Source organism: Gallus gallus, chromosome 11 (genome assembly GCF_016699485.2).
Source record: "Gallus gallus isolate bGalGal1 chromosome 11, bGalGal1.mat.broiler.GRCg7b, whole genome shotgun sequence".
Classification (NCBI taxonomy): Eukaryota; Metazoa; Chordata; class Aves; order Galliformes; family Phasianidae; genus Gallus; species Gallus gallus.
This window is the reverse complement of record NC_052542.1, coordinates 14123408-14150115: the sequence shown is the minus strand read 5'-3', so window position 1 is coordinate 14150115 and position 26708 is coordinate 14123408. Positions and strand designations below refer to the sequence as shown.

Here is a 26708-nt window from a genome sequence, read left to right as displayed (position 1 = left end):
ACATGGGCTCTCAGTGGCAAGAGTGCTAGGTGTTGGATGGAGCATAAATGAACGTCTTCTGCATTATTAACAACAGTGAACACATCCTTTGGGGCACAGATTGTAATGAATGTTCACATTTGAATTAAAGCATGGATGCTGCTGAATAGGGACAAAAAGAGTAAGGCAGGAAAACATACAGAACATCTATGAAGAACAAGGGGTGGCAAACGCACTGCTGATTTGCAAAAGAAAGAGTACAACAGGCAATATACAACATCCCCTTCTGAAGGCATCTAGTAAGCCTCCTGTACCCAGAACCAGGTGCTAAGAGTTGGATGTGTGCAGAGGAGCCCTGATAAACTCAGACCTCTGCGGTTTCCTAGAATCACCAATGTTGGAAAAGATGTCCAAGGTCATCCAGTCCAACCATCCACCTACCGCCAATATTTCCCCACTAGATCATGTCCTTTAGGACCACATCTAAACGTTTCTTGAACACCTCCAAGGAGATGTTCCAGCGCATCACGGCACCTGACCACTCACATCTCTACCATTTCATAACAGCACCTTTAACTCCATGCTGCTCTCCAGGAGACAGTTTTTCATTTTCCTGGAAGCAGCCATCTTGCTAAACGCTAACAGCAAAAGTACAAATACAGAATAGAAGTGCATTTACTTTGGATCAATTTTCAAGCTGCTGCAGTAGCAAATTAATATTCTAGTAGCCATTGGGCCTGATAGCTGAGTGCGTGGGACATCACAGATGTTCAAACTTCAGCTAGCTCAAATTCTGCTAGATGTCCAACCAGGATAGCAGCGCTACACAAACTGCCTGCCAGTCTCTCACCTTGCCCTTATTATGAAAATTATGCATTTTTTTCATGCGTATGCAGAAGGGCTGCTTTCAGATACAGGCTCAGAAATGCCAACTTTAAACACTTTAAATTTTTTATGCAAGTCTTGTTTCATAGAGGTGACAACTGCCAGTTACAATTGTGCATTTTAAGATTCTGTAGTAGAGCAAACTCAGTTTGTTCCCTTGAACTTTCAGAGTGCATGAAAAAGCCAATCCATTTCATAACACAGAAATGGGTTTAGCTCAACAAGGGTGGACAAGACCCATTGTAACGCATGGTCAGGGCCATCAGCTTTGTCCACATTTGTCACTTCTCTTACTCAAGGATGCATCAAGAGATGGGATCGTGGGAACTACTGAGTTCCTGAAAGCAAAAGGGCACAGCTAGGAATAACAGCCACTGTAAACTCATGGAACTTATTTTAAAATAAGTCTGCAGGGTCTAGAGTCAGCCGAAAGTGGTTTTGCAAGGGGTTACAGGAGACTTAGGGAAACAAAGCATCTGTGCCCAAAGGAACCACGGAAGGGTGAGACTTTGGAGCTGTGCCTCAACAGGAATTAGCAGTGCCTTGTTTATTGCACTGAGCACTGAAGCCCTGAAGAGAGCCCAGATGAATCTATCTGGTGGGAGATTCTGCCTAAGGGAAGGAATTTAGCACTTAAAAATAGACATTAATTAACAAAAAAATAGTACTGTCTGATTGTTTTGGAAAATAAGCTGCCTGATGATGGACAAATATTTTGGGGAAGACGTAGAAGATGCTGCAGTGCAAATATTAGGATTTTCCAAATGCTTCGGAGTTCATATTTTCACTAAAATCTTGTAGAGGGAGAAAAATTAAGAACAGAATTCAGAGAAACGTAACAAGAAAGGGGACATTTAGAAAACATTCAGAGAAACAGTCTGAAATCACCTTGGCATTTGAAACACTGGATGCGACATTTTCCAAAAATTAGGCAAACATATAAGATCAGGTTTCCTGATACGCGTTCTTGTGTGAATGGAAATCAGATTCTTAACAGTTATACTAATGTAGTTTATTCTTGATTTCCGACATGTGAGTCCTTTTCAAGGTACATTTAAACTTAGTTTCACAATAGAGGAGGTCAAGATAGAAATACAGCTTCACCTCCCAGTTGTTCTGCCACTTGACTTGTATTTAAAGCTACTATTTGTTGCCATGATGCAGTCTTTTGAAAGATGATCACTGTACCTGAAATGTAGATAGTTATAAAAATGGCATTAATTTGCTTAGAGCGAGAGATTTTCACAGGAGAGCAACTAGCAGAAAACATTATGAAAATGTCCAAGTGGACTGGTAATTGAGTTGATTAGTATGACCTTGGTTATGAAGGTAATAGAAGAATGAACGGTGCTTAGACTGAGTTATAACCCTGCTACCTTGCTGGGGATGCAGTGAGGCTAGTAATTTGCTCAGGGTGAGCCCCATAGCCCTGATCTCCCTGCCGGGGCGATGCACCCCCAGCAGCAGGGCTCAGCTCCTGTCCCAGCACAGCTCAGCACTGGCATTTGCTGCTGCAAACTGATTGCTGTGCAAGGTTCCTTGATCAATTAGGCAAATGAAACATATATTTGTAAGAAAACTTGAATAACGAAAAATTTAGTTTCAATGCAGAAGATACACGTCAATGAATTAAACATGTCAAAGATGTCTTCATTTATCTAAATCCCAGCACATCCAACCACACTATCCTGGCACTGCTTTTGAATCCATCACGTCTCAGCCCTGCAGTAAGGCTCTAACAAGTAAAGGTTAGTCCCACAGACTGGGGACTCTTTTTGTTCAGAGACTGATTCAGTCAACGACCTGAATGCTTGAGTGCTGTGACTGCCTTTCTTTCATTAGCCCATCTGTAATTATTTAAAGATATTTTAAGCAGCTTAACTTTAGAGGTGAAGACAAGAACAGCAGTAACAAGAAAACAAACGCAAGCCCACCACCACCAAACAATTAGACAAAGAAAGTAAGGAAACAAAATTCTAATAGCAGTACTTGGTATTCATGCCCCTGCTGGTAACCTGGTTGTGATATAAATTATCTATTAGGCATCCACAGTGTATGTGCTGTGAGAAAAGAACTCACAGACAGGAAGATACAGAAGCTCTGTGAGCAATCTTTAAATACTAAACATCAGAAAATATGTCTTGTTTTTTTTTTGAAACAACAAACCAAGGTGAGGACCAAAAGCAATGTCTTCAAAGTCAGCATAATTTAAATATTGCCCCTTTGCTTCTTCCCCTGACCAGCTGTCTTGCTATTTTATTGCAGGTTTCACAAACAAATAACTGGCCAAGGTTCCCCAGAAGGAAAATGCCTGCATAAAAGATTCAATTAAATTGAAATTACTCAATTCAGACGGCGTGTGTGCAAAGCAGACACTGCTGTACTACGAAACCAGGCACAGATATTCAGCTACAAATTTCCATGCTGGACCTCCAATTCAGGCCCTATTTCCCTACAGTGTACAAATCAGAGCTCTTCTGGTTCCATAGCGGTGAGGATGTCATCGTACTCTTTTTCTTACTCTTTTTCTTCTGAGGAACTGTGGGAGGGTGCAAAGAGGAGCTTAGGAAAGAATTCTGTATTTTCTCTTAGAAACTAAAAGCATTTCATTTTTTTTCTCATTTATTTAAATACCAAGGTGAAATAGGATGAGAAGTAGGGTCAGAAAATAATCCAAGACATAGAGATAACTGTAATTTCGGTAATACTCCAAAAACAGCCATTTCAGGGCTGGGGGGTAAAGATGTGTTTTGTGTGTGTGTGTGTGTACATCTAAATGTGTAAGAAACTTACTACAATATACAGCTCCAAAATCAGGTGTTATGTATTCGGCTCTCCTTTCACAGAGCTGAAATCAAACTGAATATTTAATCCTAAGTATAAACTAATGACCTGATCTGGAATCACGTAGCATGAAGACAGATTACTGTTGGCATTCAGAGTCCCACAGAAATCCCTGGGACATTGTATGAGCCTGCCTCTATGCCACACAGTGCTAAATCAGGGCTCAAAAAATAATGCTGGAACAGACTGAGATATTCATTTGCAGGTACCATACTTAACAGCATGCCTCCCCTAACATTCCTCTTGTTTTGAAGGTTGGTAGATCTAGATGATATTTCCCATACCCAAAGCAATATGCAGGGTGTTCAAGTAATAATGTGCTTTCATTATAAAGTTTTGCCGTGGAAGGCTTATAACTCCAAATGAAATAAAACCAACTGAAGCCAAACCTTGAGCTGTTTATAGAAGCTTGCAAGTGACAAGCAGGGCTTGGGCAAGGACTGGCCTGTGCTTTCCTATGCTGAACTAATTATTGCACCATGAACTCTGGACGAAATCTCTGCCCTGTCAGACTGATGGGAGCTTTGCCACCGGCTCCAGTACTGCCCAGGGTACACCCTCTGGCATAGGCTCCGTGCCACAGCCTAATGCAATCTGCACTGTGAGCCCCATAAGTTCATAATCTCAAAAGCCAAAAATTAGCAGGCCAGCTTGTAATCACCCAATCTTTCTCTTCTCAGAGGGCCAGCTGTGTTAGTGCTGCTGGGTACCAAAACACAAGCAAGGCCCCGCACAGCTTCGGCAGCACTGACAATAATTTATTAGTATGCACTACCCAAATTCAAAGACTTTCCAAGGAAGTTTGACTGCGGCGGTAGCATTCTGATTTATGAAGCTCGGTTATCATTTTTAAACCACAGCCCAGCTCCCAGTTTGACTTGACTGACAGTGACAGATCCCCAGCACGTCTGTCAGGCAGCTCGGGCTGCTCCATGTCCCTGTGTCACAAGTGGGCACAGCCCCATGACCCCAGCCCTGAAAGTGTGCCCACCAGCATCTCACTCCAAATATAAAGACATAAAATTAGTAAACATCTGATTCTACAAAATCGTCTGTGCGTAAATCCAAGCTTGCACTGCATCCACTATTGCAGTTAGAAATGTCAGTCTTGCAAAATAACCAAAGAAGACCAAAAGCCACCAGAAATCTCATACCAGACGCATGATCCTTCCATGCCTGCGTGGATATTTGCTACTTCTAAATACAGACATTGAATGCTCTGTCTCTCTCCCTACACCACACCATTGCATTTTCCATAAACCACTTCAGAACATATTTGAACATGCCTACTTACTAGGAGCAAAATGTCATACAACCCAAACATCCTCCCCGTGTGGAGAAAGAACACTCCCTACTGCACTAGAGGAGTACGGACAGTTATGAAGATCTAAGCAGCGGAAACACGCCTGTCTGGAGTCCAAAGGAATTACATTAAAGATGCTCAAGTGTCATTTTAAGAGTCTGTACCTTGACATCAAGCAGCCAAAGATTCTTTTATGGTCTTTCTTCAAACAAGAAGGCAGAAACACAAGTAGGGATTTTCTTTTATGCCCAGCAAGATAAAAACCGAGCGTAAACACTGCAGTATTTATTCTCATAGCAATCCCATGGAACACACTGTTACTCCCATTTTACAGATGCAGAACTGAGTCACAGAAGGACAAGCTGCCTCATGGCTATAAAGGTGGCTTAGGAAAATAAGTGGAGGGCTCTGGGTCTGCATCCAGTGTCTGAGCCACAAACTCAGCATTCATCCTTTGTAATAAGGTCAGCTTTGCATCCAAAAGCTACAAAGGTGCTAAAGGAATTCTGTAAATCCTCCTTCTCTAAAAGCTGCTAAAAGCTACATGACATTAAGATGAGAACTGGTAAACCTGGGCTCCAGTAACACATCCACTCAAGCAGCTCCAAAGAAAACGGGAAAATAGGTGTTTCATAGCTGGAGCAAGAAAGAGAAAAACAAAATGTCTCTGCAAATTATTTTGTTTGTGTGAGTGATGTGCTTTTGCTGAAAGACCGGTGTGTGCAAAAAGGGTATATTTTTGGTATGTCAGCTTCAATTACCCGCAATCTGAGAGTGAAAAGCGACAGCCTTCTCCCAATGAGCGCTTCCAAAGGAGCTGCCCATCAGAGCAGAGCCCTGCTCCCCGGGTGACCTCTGCTGCTTTATGGCTGGGCAGGAGGGCACCGAGCCATTTCATCTGAACTCATTTGGAGAAAAGCGCTTGTTGGATGCTGATTTCCAGCAGCCGCTGTCCTCCAAGAGGAATACTCCCAGTATTTCACTCTGAATGCTAACAGGGTCAGTCTGAACCCCTCTGCACTTTGCATCTCGATGCGCATTCACGGCCATTTACATCATTTTGTAGAAAAACGTTTGTGAGCGAGTGAGGAAGCGGATCCCAGTAACTGTTGCTGGGATTATTACTATGGGGAATGGAAGGGAGAGCAGAAAGTGGTGCTAGAGTGAAACGCATCAGAACGCCGCAGCACCTTGAGCTGCAGGCAAAGGCACAACTTTGGGCAGGATACCCAACACTGAACCAGGCAGCTGTTCATAGCCTGCTTGTTTTCTTGCCGTTCTGTATTCACTATTTAAACAGAAATTACAGCCTCTTGTTTCACTCGCATGGCTCGGAGGCCCCGTAATCCCCCGTATCCTTGGCTCTGTCACCGTGCCTGCTGACCCTACAGCGAGCAGGCTCTGACCACCAAATGCGAGCAGAATAAATTATCGCTGACACTCCAATATTTAATTATGCAGCTGTCAGAGCGGCCCTTTCGAAATTCATTTTAATAAAGTGGGAACTTTTTCCTTTCAAGGTTAGAGTCAGGGGAGTCACCTTCTGTGTCAGGCTGAGGTCTCCACCATGAGCTTTGCATTCTTCCCCGAGAAGCCTGTCACTTGGCCTGATAGAAGGACCAGATAACGGCCCCGATGTCTATTGGCCTCCCCCGCCCTGCTGGAATGAACATCCTTCATTTAAACCCACAATAATGAGGACCTCAAAGTCAGGCAGGCAGCCACAAGGGCAGCTCGTCAGGAGAAAAAAATGGCTTCTTATTATAAAATTCACTCCATGTTATAGCGGCAATCTAAAAGCAATCATGTTCATCTCACCGTTTTAACTGGTTAACCAGAAATATTTTACATGTTAAAAAAATGTGAACAGAAACCAAATGTATGAAGCACAGCAGCCTGTATTTATCCGCACCAAACTGAGACAAGTGGAGGAATATTGCTTTGGATTTTGTGACGAGCAAAGTATCCAGTTAAACCTTTAGGCAAACACTTAGATACCAGAGCTACGGAAACTCCTTATAAGCACGCAGTCCATAACACACAACATACACACACCATAATGCATATGGCATATCGATCTTATGTGCTTTCACATTGATCATATGTGCTTCTGAGGTACTTAAATGAAAAGCTGCTGTGTGTGCATACTGAGCTGTGCACACACACATACAAGCATAATGTATTGATATGCACATGAAACCACCCCGTGTTACACAGTGCTGGCCATGAGAAACCTTGCCGAGACTATTTTAAAACACAGGCGTTCTTCAGCTGAGCCTTCAGATTTGCAGCCTGTAAACTTTTCCTTTTTTCAGTGTGCAACTGGGAGAAAAATAGACACAATTTTATCACACAGAACCAAAGAATACGTGAGCATTGTTGACCTAAGGATGAAAGGGTGAGAAAGAAGGAAGAAAAGAGAAGGAGAGAAAGAAGAAAACAAAAGCGAAAACAAGCAAAAACTAACCAACATTGATTCCAAATCTTCTTGTTTCACTGTGACTACACATCTAATTTCCAAGGTACAGTAACAACGTTAGTAATAACTTTGGCTTACACACCATATTTCATCCTGGGTTCCTGCGTGCTGTATGAGCACCAGAGGTTTAGCTACACAACATTTTCCCAAGTATGATTATACATCTTTTAGAAACGGGGAAGCAAAAAACACATTCACTGTGTGTAAGCTGGGAACTGAAGTTCTTTCAGAAGCCCCACATTTGCTCATGAGAAAGGAGTTAATGGGATCCCATTGCATAGGTGCTGAGTGTCCCAAGGCAATGAGTGAGCCAGTGCCTGACACAGAAAAACACAAACTTTTGCAAAAAAAAAAAAAAATTTTTTTTTTTTTTACTTAATTTGATCCACAGTGAAGTCAAAGCCAAGAGAGAACAATATGACTCACTAGTACAAAACGTTTTATTTTCTGGGTTCATTAGCGCTAATGAAGAACAGGTGTGCGGTACCAGGGGAAATGCTGTGCTCAGCAGCGATCCAGCACATCCTGCCCAAGTCAGGCCCCAACATTTGGTCTTTTGCACTGTCCCTGCGTGGGGGTGCACTCTGCATCTCACAAACAAGGCACAAATGAATGGCTATCCACAAAACGAGCCACGGAAAGTACGTAATGCATAGAAAAGGGGTAAAAGTTCACTCCTGCTTCACCGTTTTCCCAGATTTGCAGGGTTGTGCTAGGAGACTTCACATCTGAAGATGAAGTGGAAATAGCTCACATGCTGGTTGTTTTCAATGAGAGGTCAGAACTCCTCACCACAGATGAGGTGCTTTCTATCAACATTTCTTTCTGATTCATTTCTTTGCCTCATATCCACCTAGCAGAGCTAACAGCACACAGTGGGGTTCACCCTGCTCAACATCAGGTACCTACACAGCAGCCTTTGAGTAAATGCTGATGGCTGACTGACCCTTTGGAGGTACTGACCTACTATCACACATGCCTCAAGTAGTGGGAATCTGGGCCTTGGACAGCAATTTATTGACTGTACATGAAGTACACAGCCAACAGGAACCCACTTCCAAGAGTCCTACGCATGTTTCTGGGCTATAAATATTAACAACTGCTGCTCTTTTTGTACAACTTGGGCCAAGATTATCTCCCACTGCTTCCTGCTTCAGGTCCTTTCACTTCATATTTTTTCTGTGTAATTTAACTTTGATAGAGGCAAATATTTTGACACACTGTCTGTATATCTCAGAGTGTAAAGAGATGAATGCATCTTCTCACTGGCCTGGAATTCTCCATAGATGCTTACTATATAGCAACCACACAACAGGAATTGAAAGTAAAACCCTAATACATAAAGAAAGTGTATTTATATCTGTTATGAGCATAGGGAAATAAGCACTTTAAAACATCTTTGTCTTCAGTTTGTTTTGCCGTATAGCTTCAGCTTCACACAAGAGCAATACTCCCAAAGGTTTCTGATGAACACTTCAGTTTGGGCAGCACAGTTCACCCCCTGGGGTATGTCACAGTGTTCTTATAACAATGACAGTCCTGGGACAACAATGACCCTTATGGGTTCCCTCCAACGAGAGTTATTCTAAGATTCAGTACAGACTTGCTGAATCCCACTTGTCAGTACTTACAGAAAAAAACATATATATATTATATAAATATCCTATTCTGCCACGTGCACACACCAAACATCCTGGCTGAGTGAACAACTGTTGTATGTAAACGAACAATTGTTGGATGTACAGAACAGCAAAGCCGTGATTCTAAGGAGAAAACAAGGAAAGTGGCAAATAAATTCTGACTCGACGAGAAGCCTGTGCTAACCTGGCACTGAGAGACTTTTCAGTCCACAAATTCCTTCCTGTGTAAATTCAAAGAAACATAACTAGATTGAGCATTGCTTTAATACCTGCTGGTGTGGCTTCCCACAGTGTTCACTGGGTTGTTAAAGATGACAAAGATTTGCCTTGCAGAGACACAGTGAGAAATACAGTCACAGATGGGTTAATTGTTCACTCCTCGGATCTTACCATTTTTATTTTGGTTTAAATCTAACCTGTTATTATAACAAGAACACTCCCTGGCCTTGTGTACAAGACTCAAATATAATCAGCGATATCACACTGTCCCTTAATAGAAGGTGCAATATAAAAAAGATCATTTAAGATGCCAGTAGCTTCCCTCCTGACCCTGCCTGGCTGAGAGGCAAATTGCATTAGAAAATGACATGCCATTCATCTCAGGAGTAGTTGCAGGAACATTTAGCTAATTAAATGATTAATAAATTTAACACTGCTTTATAATTTCATTTAGCCGTGTTGGAAATCACACGGTGCACTGCGTGTGCACCGAATGAGATTAGGTGGGAGTTGTGGGTTTCACCGGCTGCCCTGGTAATTGAGATTAGTCTATTACTACAGTGACCTTTTTAACTTTTATATTCTCTTGTTAAAGTGAAATAAAATTTTATTCACTTTTAAGCCGTATTTACTTAGTGAAATTTACGTGAAATTAAAGAAATACTAAGCTGAGAAGTATTTTTGTTAGCTGTTCATTTTCTTCATGCTCTTTTAAGCTTATTTTGCACCTCTTTATGAATTCTTGTTTTAATTTGGCTGCCTACACCACTGCTGCACACTTTGAAACAAACTCCCTTTATCACTCCAAGTTCACAGGTAAAAAATAATGCACCCAAATGTTGCAAAACCAAACAGCAGAGCAATGACTACATCCAACACCAGCACTGGGTTTGGAACATGCAGTTTGGTACATACCAAAAAGCCATAATAAAGACATACCTAAATATTTGCAGATTTACTGCAGCTTTATCTGGAAGCTACTCTGGGAGTTGCTGCTAAATGGGAATCTATCTGTTCTAGCAGTGTCAGCTAAGCAAGCACAAGGCTATCACCACACCCAGCTGTGGGCAGCTGCTGTGTTTATGTCAGAGGAGATCTACACAGTTTTTGTACATCCATCTTCACACACAGCTTTAGCAAAAATGACCTCACTTATTCAGAAGCATCACCACTCAACACATAATTATTTCTTGTATACACAGTGTTCAAACTCCCTTTCTTAGGGGGAGAAGGGGAGACAGAAAAGAGTCAGTTTCGACATTCGACCCAACTTGTGGCACCTTCAGACAATCAGCATAGGTCAGAAGGCTAATTCTCAGGTAGTTCAAATAACCAAATAAACTCAGAATCCCTACATAAAATAACCTTTGTCTGTTCAGACTTAGCTTGCAGTTATCTTCACGTTAAAAGCATCATCTATTCACATAAAATTTCATCAGTACAAGGACTCATTTTATCAGTTCTTGGAAAACTTGTCAGAATTATTGACACTTAAGCCAACTCCGAACAAATTTTCAATCAATACGTCTAATGCTAGGAGAGACGTTTCATGTGTTTCCTCTTAAACAGATGTGTGTTTATAAAACAGAAAAAAATGAATTAAAATGCATATCACTACTGAAGACTGGTCTCTATCTGATACACATGGTAAGCCACTTCAGAAAGTACGTTTGAAAGCGACGTCAGAACAGTGCTGGCTTTTTCTGGGCTCCTCATCACTCAAGAAAGGGATAAACTACTTGATAGACTGCTCATACAATATGGGTGTAAAATCTATGGTGGCTGAAGTGAAATGATGTAGTGGAAATGGGATCTGACAAGAGCAAGTAATGGTTCTGCTCACTTACTCTGCTAAAATAAAATTCCAATAAAAATGGGCCCTACATGTAGGAGAAAAACTATATTTTCAGCAAACACATTAAATATACCAACTACAGAAAAAAAAAAAAAGACAAATTATAGGTGATAATTATAACAGCTATTTACTGTGATAATTGGAAGGGAAAAGTATTCCTAGATTTCCAAACAGCACCATCACCACAGATGTGAAGAATCATCAACAGGATACAGAGGTGCATCACTGTCTTGATGTAAGGAAATAAATTCAGGTTCTTTTGACTCAGTGACTAAGGTCCACCTGGTTTCAGCAGGACCAGATTTCAACCCAAAATCAGGAGACTATTTTCTGGCCCTCAGGGCAGCAAAAGCCAAGGCCACGGCTGTGGGGGAATAGTAATGCCTCCCCTACTTTCAGTTGTGACTAATGCAGACGCCTCTATCTTAACGTCTAGACTTCCTTTAACATCAATAGAGAAAACTGCACATTTTGTGAACAGTTCATCTAACCTAATTTAGTCATTTACCCTACAGCAAGAGAAGCTGTGGCACTGAAGTGCCATCTTCCCTCCTTGGACTACAAAGGGAATGAAAACCTGCTAATTTCATGGGAAGAAAAATGCCACAAAGCTTCAAGTTCTTGACAAGAACTGAAAAATAGTAAATTCACTCAGAGACCTCCAGAACTAAGCTCCTTCTCTTGGAATATGTGTAGGATCAAGAGCTGTTACAATGCTTCCGGGACAAATGCACGATACTTGGTGTACCAATTGGTACCGATTTAGCAGCTTTGACTTGGGAAGTCCTTTGAAATCTGATTCTTATATTCAGAACTCGCCCCAGAAATAAAATTAGTCATGGCTATTCTTATTTTCATATATATATATTTTTTATGGGAGTGGTCACTGTCATTTGGATGGGTATACTATTTCCTCTGGGGAAGCTAATATATGACGCTGATGATCTGATGACACGTACTCTATAGACAATATCTTACAAATGTCAGCGAGAATACTGTTTTCTATAAAAACAACAACATATGTATAAAAGAAGCTATACCTCTAAAAAATATAGCTTGTACATTGGGCTTTCTACAACTGAAAGTGTAATGTGAACTTTATTTCTTCAAAACAAAGATTATTTATGCTGGCAACCACAGATACGACAGGATCTAAATAGCCATTATCCACTCACAACTGTGAGAAGCAGGAAAACCTATCCAATTTTTCCAGGAACTTATGTCCATTACTGTCTTCATAAGTCACAAATGATGTTCCTTTAGACAAGATCAACTGTACATTATTAAAAGGGAGGAAACCTTTAAAATGACTGTTGCATACAAACAGACAAAACTCAGTAAAGACTTGCAGAGCTCCCATTAATAAAAAAACGAGCCTACAGAAAAATGTCATAAATGTTGAATAGATTGATTATTTCTTGAAGACTTTTTTTTTTTTTTTTTTTTTTTTTTTGCAGTTCTAGAAATCAATCTTTGGGGGATCTGATAGTATTAAAACTCCAGGAGCTAAAATGGTGATTACTAAAGTACATAGTTTACCTTTTATCCACACCTACTTATATAATATCCTCTTTTGCATCAAGGTAAGTTGACAGCTGTATTCAGTTGTAACTTAAATATGTCTTAAAGACTACCCTTCTGAGTTCCAATATCATGCACTGATGTGGAAGTATTGTCATTGTATCTTATAATTTGCACTGGGATACTGTGTAAGGTCAAGTTTGTGTTTCAGTAAATACTCTTTGATTTTAATTACCTCAATATAAGAAATGAAATCTTGGTTCCAGTATCAGCAATATCAATTTTAATTGATATGAGCAAAGGAAGATTTCATCCCAGGTTACTTGATATGCACCTACCTGTACTTATGGGGTATGGGGTACCATGGCTCAGAGTCTAGGATTCACGTAGCTTACTGTCAAGTCAAAACCAAACCTTCCAAAACATCTCATTCAAATGTGGTATGAAAGGTCCACAGGAGCTTTATATCAATCACCTTTCTTACAATCATTATGTGTACAAATGAGTTAGTCACGCTGTTAAGACTGTCATCACTGAGGGCAAGAATCATGTGGGTCAAAGCTAATTTAGACACTCGGCCACGTGAATTTCTAGGACAGAATAAAAATACTAATGGGAAATGATTGTCTTATTCTGAAAACTATTAAAGCCGCATTAATTATCCATTGTCAGTAACAGATCAGTTGCTACAAAGGTGTTATGGCCTTTATAGACTGAGCAACACATCTATTGCCTTGACTCTAGACAAGCCATCCAATCCAATCACACACAGATTCTGGGCAGCAGCCATGTTACTAGGACAGAACCAGTGACTTTCAGCATGTCAAAATAAAACAAATTCAAATCAAAACAAGAGAACAAAAATCTTCAAGAAATTCATCCAATGACTCATGAAACTGACTCAAAACAACTTGTTCCAAAAAACCCCATGTATTTATTCTTGAAAAATAATCAACACAAAAAACAAACAACTAAATAACAAAAGACACATTTACTTTCCTTTAAACTCATGCATCATGTGTCCTCTCAGTCCATCTTCACCAAACAATCCCCAGAGATAAAAGCCTTTCTCTTCTCTACAAACAGCCCCGGACAACAAAACTTCCCTCTTCTCTTCAGGAAGAGGGGATTCAGACCAACTATTCAAAACTGCTCTAAGCTCTGACTGCTATCTCTTGTCTCTAGCATTTCCAAAAGCTCCTTTCCTCTCATCATTACAGGTGTAGAGATTTTAGACTCTTAACTTTGGTCTTCTGAATTGCACTCAAATTAGATATCTAGGATAGATAAGCTCAGGGGAGACCTTATCACTCTCTAAAACTACTTGAAAGTAGGTTATGGTGAGGGAGGAGTTGGCCTCTTCTCCTGTGTAACTAGTAATAGGACTAGAGGGAATGGCCTCAAGTTGCACCATAGGAGATTCAGGTTGAATATTAGGAAAAACAACTTCTCTGAAAGAGTGGTCAGGCACTGGAATGGGCTGCCCAGGGCGGTGGTGGAGTCACTGTCCCTGGAGCTGCTCAAGAAACATTTAGATGTTGTTCTAAGGGACATGGTTTAGTGGGAAATATTGGTGGTAAGTGAACGGCTGGACAAGACGATCTTGAAGGTCTTTTCCAACCTTCGTGATTCTATGATTGTCTAAATTAGAGTGTTAGTTGCACCTACAAGGACCTTTTAATTATAGTTCCTAAGACATGGAAAAACAGCAGTGTAACTTGCACTGGAGCTTGGAAATTGCTCCTTCCCAGTTACTGGCCAGGCCAGCATCCCCCTGTCCACAGGTTTTACCACAGCTCTTTTCCTGTTTTTTATGGCAACTTCTTTTAATTTAATTCCATGTTCTGGCCAAAAAACAAAAACAAAACAAGTCAACAACAACAACAAAAACAACCCACAATAACAACAAAGAAAACAACAGGTAAACTGAAGCAGAGATTATACGTCTTAAAAGTAATCTGACTATTGATTGTTCTACATAAATATATAACTAGTAGTGGCAAAGCAGCTGTTACTTTTCACACATGATGAGGCACAGTGATATCTCAGTTACCAAGAAGTGGCAAATGAAAATATTATAAGCAGCTGGATTACAGCCCTGAGTTTCATTTCTAACAGTGATTTGACAGGTCGGAGATGTCAAACTCATGACGAGTGTGATCTGACATCCTAGTTATTGAAAATGGGACATCTTTATTAAAAGTAAATGCAGCAGTGCTAAGGGGAAAGCACCCCTACACCTGGTCCTTAGTCAAACACTGGTGTCCACAACAGCTTGGGACATTTGCACAGGAGCCTGCTGTTGCCTCTGGACATTCCTAAAGATTGAGGAGGAATCCATGTGTTGAATCAATTCTCCTGGCTCAATCAGGAAAGAGCAGCTTGACCTCCCACTGTAAACCAAGAAACATTGCAAGGTATTTTCACACATTTTTATTCTTATTTGTTGTTCATAAAGTGAATTCCAGACTAACTCTGAGCATGTAGGTCTCAATGCTACTTCCTCCCTCCCTTCCTCAAGTAGAAAAGAGTACACTTAAATGCATCTTGAATGGCTGCCTCAGTAAAATTATGTTGGATGCACAGAACAAGTAACGCCATTCAAAGGAAAGAAAGAAATGCTGTTACTTGTGTGAAGGGAAACCTGGCAAATCTTGTAGCTCACGATGATGGGAATTTAGCTGTTTTAATTTCTGAGATGGTTTAGTTTTAATTGGAATCAATAATGATTCCCAAACTAATTTTTATGCCAGTGTCAAATCTCTGCCTTGCAACCACTGAGACCAACCCAGCAAGCTTGGTGTGCTGAGCTCCATAAGACCCAACTCTACTCATGACTGACATATCTCACAGGGCTACGACTCGCATTAATAGGCTATAATCAAGGCCACAATCTCCGTGAAGCCCCAACACGGTGGTTTGTGGCCAACAGACCTGCATAATCTTGCAGATCTACACCAGATGCCTCTGCTGGCACAAGCTCAAACCACCCTTTGGCTTGGTGCGAGCCAGCCGCACTGCACAGAGGATGCAGATATTCCCACAAGATTTGCCGGCACTGGTACCACACCCCTGGTCATAATGGATGATTTTCAGTGCTGATGAGGAAGGGAAAGGGAAACTGAGTGTGTGCTGGTCATCTTCCAGCAGCCTGACCTGACTGACAGCACAGCCGGCGCCTATCCACTGGAAGAGATGTCTGAACTGAAGATGGATTAGTGGTCATGTCGGCTGGGCCAAAACATCAGTTTCCACAAAGCTTGACTCTATGCCTCTGGGTCCGTTTTAAATGCCAAAATGATTTTTTCCTTCTTTTCAGTTGAGAAGCAACTGTGTACATCACCTGCAGGATGGTGTGTTTGCCCAGTCAGTTACTGAAGTGACTCTAGGCCCGCTACCCCTGCAAAAAGCACCACCAGCGTTAAACAAATTATTGTAAGCAGGAGGTAAGTAATCAAAGGTGAAAGTTTTGATGGGTGTGAAGTCCAATTGCTAAGGAGAGATGTGCTCCTTAACATGGATTTAGCATCATTTGGCGTGATCTGCTGTAATTACTCAGAATTTGAGCCATTTGACCCTACTGCATTAAGCCTTAGTGTTTCCTAAATCCTGTTAATAAAAAGCAAATGGCTCGTCTCTTACTCACTGCCTGGAACAAGCACGGGACTGTGTGAGGGAATTCACTGCACAAGTCGTTATGAAGCCTGCTGTGGTTTAGCAAACCAGCGCGATGGGAGCTGCTGTCGGGCTCAGCGCAGGTGTAGGGCTGTGCGTATCACTGCCACTCGGTGCAAACAGGCTGTGCATTGTGCTTCGCTCATCCATCACCGCTCTGTCAACACAGGTCAGCTAATCCTGCTCTCGGCGACCTCTGACCAGCACGCCAAAGGGAGGCAACGAAAATTCAAATGCACTGCTGAGGGAGACAGAATTGTTAAAGCTGCCTTTTCTTCTCGCCGAGACAGGGTAAAACAAACTTCTAAATGCTATTAGAGAGCAAACCTCCGTAAATAGGGAGAAGTGGCTCTCCGAGTCTTCTCCTTTATGATTAATACGTTGTCAAGTCCTTCAAGTGCTTTCCCATAATGCAGATATTTATTGTGGTTTCTTTTTTTTTTTTTTTCTTTTAAAGATTCCTGCCTCAAATCAGTCACTTTATCTCAATATTTCACGGGTAACAAAAATAACAAGAACAAAGGCAAGCAAAGGCACGGCCTGAACCAGACAAAAGGGAATTGCAGTTGCACCAGATCAAAGCCACCAGCTCTACAGAGGGACCCGATTCCTCACTTTGCTGAGGCAAAATGATAAAAAAAATGTTCCTGCCTGAGTTAAAACTGTGAGGGGTAAGGTAAGACATCCATGAAAGTTAAAGTGAAAGAAGATAGGCCAGCCTTTCAGACTGGTGTGTTTAGAGCAGAATTTTTCACTTAAGTATTTACTTGTAGGGTTTAGGGGCAACCAAACAGAAGAAAGTAGGCCAAGAATATTTTAATACTTGCACTAACGGCAACCTTATTCACAACAATGGCATTTCTCCTCATTTAGAGAAGTTTCAGTACTGGAATAGCTAAGCTAGAAGTATCTACACGCCCCAGCACTTCTTGTTTTTCTTTGGGACAATGAACTCTCAATGTTTTGAAAGTCACAACACTCATAAACAAACCAAGTGAAGACTTTTCCTGCCTTCACTGTCAAGGTAGTCAAATACATAATGTTTTTATTGAAAAACTAAAACAGGTACTCGAAACACCTTCCCACTTCCTCTAGCTACTAACAATATAGCGGAAAAATGTACGCATCCATTTGTATGTTTTTGCTTGTGGGATCTGCTATCATTTCTGTAAACAGAAGGTGAGATGTGGAAATTCCTTTGCATCAAAGAGCGCAATAAACACAAGATAAACAAGTTACACCTCAAGTACTACACTGAGTAACAAGTTTTCAAGAGCCCTTCCAGAGATGTAGATTAGCGATTGCAGGTGATGACAGGGAGGGACACTGTTTTACAGAATAACTCCCAAAGCAGATGACATTGAACCCAAAATGTAGCAGAAGACAAGGTAAATGGGACAACCTGTTTTCAGTGCAACTGGTCCAATACCCTACCCTTGCTTTCAAAATCTGTGTTTAGGAAGACTTGTTGGAAACTCTATGATTTCAGTAACTCTCTCTTTTAGCAGTTTTGGTAGGAGGGATTTGTTTTTCACACGTGACTAGCAGCTTGTTCACCCAGGGAAGGCAAAAGTAAAAAATCAAGTGAAGAAAAAAAGAGACCTCCCAACATAAAAATTCAGTGGAAACCGAACATAGATGACAAAGTCCAAACCATTTTGACTGTTCCAAAAAACCAATGTATTCCCACTCACCCATTTTCTCAGGTTTGAGTGGAGAGCTGTATTAAGGACAAAACACTTTTTGGACCACTGATGGCAGATGGAAGGTAGGTTTCAAATACAGGCACAAGTTCCCAGCAAAAGAAAACCATTCCTCTCCCTCAGAGTACAGAGCACAACCCCAGAAAATGTATGTTTTAATCAAATTTTTGTTACAAATACATGGAATTTTCTGATTTATCACCTTATATTTCTCCAAGACACAGCTTTTGAAATGAAAACCTGATGGAACTACAGTCCGTAGGCACAGTTATATCTCATATAAGCACACAAAGCTTGCCACTGATTTCAGCAAGGGTCACATTTAAACAAATTTAAACTAAATGTTCAGCTTCTGGTAGTTCCCAAGATAAACATGAATGTGCCCCTGTGATGTGATAGCCGCTAATGCAAAGGCACTGCTTTGTTGATATACAAAACCTTCTGCGAGCCAGAAACTGGTTATTCTTAGTCATCAAGATGAGATTCAAATCTTCGGGGTATTTGTCTAACCCTGTAGGCTTAATCCTTTCCGAGTTAGAAATTATAATAAACCAGAAGTAGGTTAGCATTGGTTGTGGATCACTGCAACGTGTAAATTTGTTGGTCAGATTATGGGCTGACCCTACATTTGAAAAATCATCAATAGCATAATTACCAAAAATACTACCAAAATCCTGACTAGATATATTTAAATGGCCACAAAAAGACTTGTATTTGAAGGGTGAAAAGGCAGGAACTGATTAGCTTCATGCTAGAAAATTGACTTCAAAGTCATCAGAAGTTCTCAGGACTGGAGGGTTTTTATTGCCAAAGCAGGAACAAGGGGGGAGCTGCTGAATGCAGCTGATATTCCATTGATAACTAAGTAGGAGATGTAAAGCTGCACAAAAGAAGTTTAAATAGGTTTTCATGATTCAGGCCAAAAGACAGTCTCACGTAGAAAACATCTAGCTTTGTGCAGTGGCCCATTTTCAACCATGGGTTGAGATCCTCTCACGCTTCTTTTGTTGTTGTTTTTGTAGGACACTTCCTGTTTAGGAAGAACTGGGGTTTTACTGTAAATGATTCCAATAATATACTTCTCCTGCCACAACCACAACTCCAGTCCCTGTCTCTCCAAAAATAATACTAATAACAAGTGGTGAGTTCATGACACGTTACCTCGTGATGCCATTTGGCAGAAAGAAGAAACTGGAAGGTTGGTACGACACTGCTACAGAGATCAATCTTGTTTGAGCATTTGTTTTTATTACCTAATGCAATTGCAAAACACTTGCTTTAAGTATATTCCCCCTTCCTTCCTCTATATCATTCTCACCCAAACAGCATAATGAAGCTCATGAGTTCTGTAAGTGCCCCTTTGAGATACCGCGTAGTTCTGCCACTGTTACCAGGAAGGCACACAGACAGACACAGCCTTTGATTGCTGGCATGCAATGTAATATTTATCATTGCTACATATTCATTTACTTCCTCATCAGTGTCTTTTTTTGTTTTTAATTTACTCGTTTACATCCCTTCACATAATGCTCCTTTTTACTCCATCACAAAACCAGAAAGCAAGATGTGTTTTCAGTCATTTGTAGATTCCCAACTAAAGGATCAAACTTTTGAGAAAGATTATCTTATTTTCCAGACGTGAGAGCTTTATTTTAAACTGATCTGAGTTCATTTAAAACAGAGCAGGGATATAATGGATTATGATCTAAACTTCAAGAACATAATTATATGGACATATGGAAGAAAGGCTGTAAATTCACAAAGAGCTGAATGATCATTGACAGGATCATGCACTGTTTTGAAAAGGGAAACAACACCGAAGCAATGTAAATAAATCCTATGTAATAAATACTTGATCTACCTCCATATCGAGGTTTTTCTCAGATACTAAAATCAGGCCCTCTGTGTACTGTAATGAGTTGGGAATTACATTTTCTTACTTGGTATATATAACTGATGGTGTAAAACTCAGAAAAGAAGGGAAAAAACAGTCATTCCAGGGATCAGTGTACAACTGGAAATACTCATCATCTCAAGACAAACTGCTGAATGTTAAGAGCTCAAAACCCATCTTTCTTTAGTATAAGGGTACAGATGGTGTTGTCCAGGGGAAAGTCCAGCTCAGGAATCTCCCCTAGCTCTCTCTTTCCACTGCATATTGCTCCCCTAAAGACCTCGAAAAGAGCTGTTAATCGCTATTAACTGATTGCCACTACTCAAGGTAAATGGTGATATTTTTTATTGTCAGTTGGAAGTGAATGCGTTCTGGTGTATTCCAGGAGCTAGATCTGCCACGCTGCTGACTCTATAGCACAAGATCCCCATTGAAAACGGTCTTTTTTTATTTTTTATTTTTCTAATGTTCAGCACCTCAAAAACATTTCCGTGAACTTCTTGAATTTCTCCAATACAAAATACATCTTAGTGGAAACCAAACCTTTGGTTTTCAACCCATTTTCTAGCAAGAAACGCTCGTTTTGTTATTGAGAAACGATGTTATTTTAACACAAAATAGTTAGAAGTGAGTGAGATTATTTCCAATTTTTTCTTTTAAAACCTTTTGGGTGTTGGGTTGTTTTTTTTGTTCTGTAGTCAGTGAGTTGCCCCGCCTGTCTTAGCTTTTTGACACCTTAATGATGATTTGAAAGAGAAACCATTTTTCAAATGACCTCAAAGGACCTAACCCTACTTTTATAGCTTCTCTCAGCGTTTGTAAAATAATTTGAGATTTTGTTTGGAGGATGATGACTACGTAAGTTCAGAGTGCTTGTAGTAAGAAAGTAAGACAGAAGAAGAAAAGACACAATGTATTTTTAATCGAATTGCCTGGAATCTTTTTTTTTTTTTTTTTTTTTTTTGCCTAACTTGCTCATCTTATAACATGAAAATACAGGGGAACTGAATGATCAAGCAACTCCCCATTAAAAAAATGCAAATAACCCATTTTTAATTTAAAAGATAAGCTAATTAAAAATAATGGCTGTGGACGGTTCCTGACAAAGCACTTCAAAAACAAGAACCACGTATTTCATGAGACTTTAGTGTTTTTTAATTAAGATGATTTTTCATTTCCCCTCTTCTTGAATTGTGATAATAAAAAGCCGCAATTGGAAATGAAGTTGTTTTTTTTCCCATAGAAAAGTAAAAAGAAGCAAGACTAATGTTGCCCCTAAGTGGGAAGAAGATAAAAATTCCAGGCAGTTCCACTTGGCTTTAAAAGCTGCCCACAAATTTTTAATCAGGTGAAACGCTGCTCATCATCCAGCAGTAAAGCTGTCCACTGGTGTTACAGAATTATAGAATGGCTTGCATTGGAAGGGATTCGTAAGATCATCTAATTCCAACCCCCATGTCCCATCAGCACTGCCAAGATCCAAGCAAGGCTTGGAGTGACGGGGCTCGGTTCTCCTCCTCCAGACTAGGCAGCAGCATCCAGCTCTGTACTGTTTCCCTAGGCTGGATGTATCAATACTCTACAGCTCTTTTGAACTACTCTGGAGACACAAACCAGTGTAAATGGCCAGGTGAGGTAGATTTGCACCCCTTTTCAGCCAGCGTACGGGTGCAAAGCAGATAATGGATTCTAATCTGGACACTGATGTCCACTGTGCTGTTTTCCAGAGATAGCAAGGAGAAGAGCAGACACAGATTGCAGCAAACAGACACAAGTACATAACATCCACATGACCCAAGCAGGATTAGAAGATACATATTTCTTGGAAATGTTGTGTTTGTGGTCATAGTCTTAACAAGAGGAGCAATGTGGACGAGAGAGCACGTGTGGCACTGCAAATCACTGATGCAGTTTCTGATAGGGAAGAGGTACCAAGTATTGGGGGAGGAATGCGTGCAGAGAGCCTAAAGGGCAGAGCAGCCCCTGATGGGTAAGAACCACATCCTTCCAGACTAAATTATTTTGCGATTCAATGATAACTTGCCTTTCCTGTGCATCTGTGCAGTCCGACCACTCTGTTTTACAGCTGGTTAGCCTACATTCTGTTAACTGGAGTACTGTACTGAAAAGTCATCACCTATTTCTAATTCCAACGTACACAAGGCTTACAGCCATGGTGTAAGCACACACGGAGCCTGAAGAAAATAAGACACTATTTACCATCCACTCTCCTTGCCCTGAAAAGCACAAATTTACAAGTCTCTGTACCTTTTTGGGTTTATAACCATGGGGTGAGAAAAATCCCCTTGCACACTGGAAAGGTGGGGTTCATGAGTAATCAGGAAACCTTTGTAGGCTTGTAAAATGCAAGAGGCATACCTTTTCAGCTCATAGGTCATATATTATGAACAGAGCCCGCAGTTATTATACAATCAAATTTTATAGAGTTTAACTGACTCTTTGAAAGCAATCTAAGGTGTTTAAAATGAGAAAACTCCAAGAAAAACAGTCTGGAGTATCTGAAGATGCTTGCAAAGCTGTTAAGTAATTCATTTGAGTTGTGTTTCTTGCTGCAGAATTTATCAAGTTGAGAGAAATACATGCCATCAGCTTTCAATCAGAATATTTAGCGGTGCTAACACTTTTCCAACACTAATATAGGGTCTTTAGAAAAAGCCAGCCCATTTCCCCTTCTTGGAATGCAAGAAAAGATGACTTACTTTATTTTTACCAATTTAATCTTCAAAACTTCAAAGTTTGTTTTCTGCTCTCTCTCTCTCTTTTTTTTTTTTAAGGCAGAAACCCAGTCTCCATAGGATTACAGCCAAATATGTGCAACATCAGAGTACACCTGGAAGTCATTAAGACCTGCACTTCAAATCTTCCTGCAAGGAGAAGGGGGGAATCCATCCTCCCCTTCTCAATGTTGACACCCTGTTTCTATTAGGGAAACCTTGAGCCAGAGGTGTTCAAAATAAGGAGTTAAACTGCAAACAAACACATTATAAAGAAACCTGCAATCCTGCTCCAGGGTAGGGTCAGAGGCCAATTATGTCAGTTTGAGATAGACAGAAACCTCATAAAGGACCAGAAAACTCCCAAAGAATAGCATGAAAGCTTTCAGAGGTGCTTAAATGTGTGAATATTTAACACTGAAATGCTCAGGAATAATTTAACTTCTCAATCGTGTTCGCTTAAAAATCTTAAGTAGAAACGAACTAAATCATTCATTCTTTCATTGTAATTTTCTTGAGATTTAGGCTCAATTCCATGACATATTTACATTTCTTTAAATAAAGTGCTAATATGATTTAGAACTCCTTTGTATGTATATATATTATATATATATTTCCTGGTACATTGTGACGATATAGATATGAGATGCCAGATTGTTGGAAGCAAAACAGAAATTGCACTGTGAACTGCCACACCAGCTGGTAACCACATTTTCTAGAAAATCTGTGGGCAGGCTGTCTTGAGAAAGCAGAACGGGAGCTAAAATTGTTGCTATTTTTGTGTGATAAGTAGATAACTGAAAAGGCAAAACAATTTCACTTCTAAACCGTTCACTTTTAACTATTAATATTTATTTCTCCCTGTACGTTGGCTTTACCACAAAATACTTTGTTCACCCTTCTTAGTGCATGTACATATGCATCTACAAAATGGACTTTTCGCATTCTACTCATCTCCTTTCAAGCCAGGCACAGAACCCCAACACGGCATCATAAAGAAAGAAGGGATGATTGCTGAGCTCAACTTTCATACTTGCAAGACAGCATCTTTTTTTGGAAATCACATTGATTTTAATGAGAAACACCACAGCTCCGCTGTCACGTTTGGCTTATGGGTGTTTATTATATGAACAACTTGATTCTTCTTTTTTTTTTTTCTTTTAAAGCATAAAAATAGGAACTCTCCATTCACAAGAGCAAGCTTTAAAAGTTTCCTTTTAGAACACGAAGAGGGTCCCAAAAAGGCTGTTACCTGCCACAGCATGCCACAAACCTCATAGCTAATGCCCACTGAACCAACTCCAGCTATTCAATGATGCGGGAGTATTGGGGCTCAGCTCCAGCCCTCCTCACCCCAGCCCATCCTCCCCAGGCTCTGACCTCTGCTCCCTGAGGCATCAGCACCCCCAAAGCAGCAAGTACGGGAGGGAAAACACGTCAGGGCTGTAAGCAGCTGTCTAGCCACCTCAGCCGGGTCACGTCCAGGTAAACACTGACAGCCTTTTGGCACTCAGGGGCTGGCGATAAACTCTGTTTGTCCAGGTGCAAAGCCAGACACCGGCTTTGCTGTTTTTCCTTTGGAAAATGGCAAAGCAGCACCATGGACATTACTCACGTGGGGCTTTCGCAGATCCCCACCCTACACAGAGGGCTTTAAGTAGGCGGGGAAAAGCCTACATGCATCCTTCATGCTAACCCTGCTAACGGGGGTGGATTTGCTGGAGTGCTCCTCTCCAGCAAAGCCAGATGGCTGAACAGGGTGAGAGAGCAGCATTTGCCTCCTAAGCACGATTTCATTATTATTACGACTTTAAGATCCGGGTGTGAAGAGCACAAGCGGCAGGGATGGGAGCATATGCAGCCACTGCTGGAAGCACCGTGAAAAAGTGCTGAGGGATGAAGCGGAGCAGAACGCATCGTGAGGCTGAGACAAAGCACGGCTGTGATTGAAGCAGCAGTGCCCGAGAAGTGTAAATAAACGTGGGATGCAAAGGGATTTTGTTCCCGAGGTCTCACAAAGATTTTACAAATTAAGAGAGGAAGGGAGCATTTTCTTTGCTGTTCCACACACACACACAGTTTGCCCCTTGAAATACCATGTTAGAGACATGGGCCTATTGGAGTGCATTCAGAGGAGGGCCACAAAAATGCTCCAAGGGATGGGACACCTCTCCTACAACGACAGGCTGAGAGCTGGGGCTGTTCAGCCTAGAGAAGAGAAGGCTCCTGGGAGACCTAAGAGCAATCAGGGGGGCTGTAAGCAGGAAGGGGACAGACTCTGTAGCAGGGTCTGCTGTGACAGGACAAAGGGAAATGGTTTCATACTAAAACAGGAGAGATTTAGACTGGATATGAGGAAGAAGTATTTTGCAATAAGGGCGGTGAGGCACTGGCACAAGTTGCTCAGAGAAGCAGTGGAAGCCCCATCCCTGGAGACATTCAAGGTCAGGCTGGATGGGCTCTGAGCGCCTGCTGGAGCTGTGGGTGTCCCTGTTCACTGCAGGGAAGCAGATGGCCTTTAAGAGCCCCTTAAACTGAAATGATTCTATGAAAAAGCGAGTGCAAAAGATTTCAGGGCAAAACGTTTCCTTGCCATGCAAGCACAGGGAATAAGGGGGACGTGGCAAAAAGAGGGCTGAGCGACATGCTGGGTGCGGCTGAGCAGAGCAGAGCTGCCTGTGCAGCTGAAAAGCAGAGAGTGGGGGCCCTGGGACAACTCTGCTGAGCCCAGCTGGGTTTGCAGCCTGAACTCAGGGCCGTTCTGTATTTCTCCCATGTCAAACTGCAATTCAGAATCGGAGAGAAGTGGCACACAATGGGCTAAGTGTGCCGGTGCGCACACAGAACCCCGGCGCTCCTGGGGGCAGCCTCAGCACGGGGACGTTCTGTACCGGGTCAGCAAATAAAAGATCCTTTGAAAGCAAAAACGTTCAGGGTATCAGGAGCACAATCCCCTTACATTCAGCTCGTACCTCTGGGACACATGTTAATAACTGAAGTAGCATTATCCGTCGGCCTTAAGCAACCGAGCGGCGTTTAACAACCACCAGGCTCCCGCCCTGAGCGCTGGTTTCCCAAGCCCGGAGCTCCAAGCATCAGCCCAAACCACTGTCAAAAAGCCAGGCAAACACAAACTTAAACGTGTCACTTTGTGTTTAACTCTGTGTATTTAATTACGCATAGAGTTAGCGAGCTGGCGTGTTTTAGTTCAAGTCGTACTGACAGGCAAAGCTCTCTCTAGCATTTAATACAATCGAGCAAATGTTTTCCTTCTGAAAGTGCCCTGGGAGGCAGCAGAGTAGGTGAACGGAGGCACTTAGAATTAGAAAAGCACATGCAGCCCGTTGCCAGATATATTTCAAGTTGCCTAAAAGATATGCCTTGTTCTAACAGCTAGGGCTTAAACCCTTAGAAATAAGAAACACCTGCAGTGTGTCTCAATGCTATATTTATTTCTCCGTGAATATTTATAAGCGTTTAAGCTACTAATGTTGTTGGCATTGTTAAATCTTGATTGTAAAGTTTGTAAATATTCAAAAGAAGCAGATGTTTACTAATCCCATTTACCTTTAAGGGAAAAAAATGTAAAACTGGAACGAAAGCAGATTGTTAAACTGTTTTCCCAACAGAAACAACCAAAATAAATTACTGCAATCTGAAGACTATAAAGAGTGACTTCAAAGGTCAAAGGATTAAAGACAGTCTAAACCATGAAATGCATTTTATTAGATTAATAAAACATATGATTTTGCTAACTTAATTACATGAACAAATTAGCTGGAAAGGAACTTCAGAGCTTGCCATCCCAAATTAACGCCAGCTATGGAGAAGGTGCAGCAGCGACTGCCCCGCTGCTCTCAGCTTGCGCACTTCTATCTCTGCACTGAGCCTCTGCACAAGCAGGGAGCAAAGGGAACGGCCAAGGGCATCCCGGGAGCTGGGTGGGAGCAGAGCTCTGTGCCATGGAAGGGGCCTG

The 26708-nt window shown here is 41.3% G+C and overlaps 1 protein-coding gene and 1 long non-coding RNA gene across 6 annotated transcripts in view; one reads left to right on the top strand and one right to left on the bottom strand.

Moving 5' to 3' along the window:
* The window catches only part of WWOX (WW domain containing oxidoreductase), a 472878-nt gene that overhangs the window by 25619 nt on the left and 420551 nt on the right, over positions 1 to 26708 (bottom strand). The gene's annotated exons all lie outside the window — the stretch shown is intronic.
* LOC112533296 lies at positions 788 to 23314 on the top strand. 5 transcript variants are annotated; one of them, XR_005862989.1, is made up of 4 exons: positions 788 to 16171; positions 16570 to 16691; positions 16858 to 17076; positions 19126 to 23314. It is a non-coding gene; the product is annotated as an uncharacterized LOC112533296 (long non-coding RNA). The 5 variants fall into 5 exon arrangements; XR_003077293.2 differs by having other exon boundaries at positions 16858 to 23314; XR_005862990.1 differs by having other exon boundaries at positions 16570 to 19301; positions 21725 to 23314.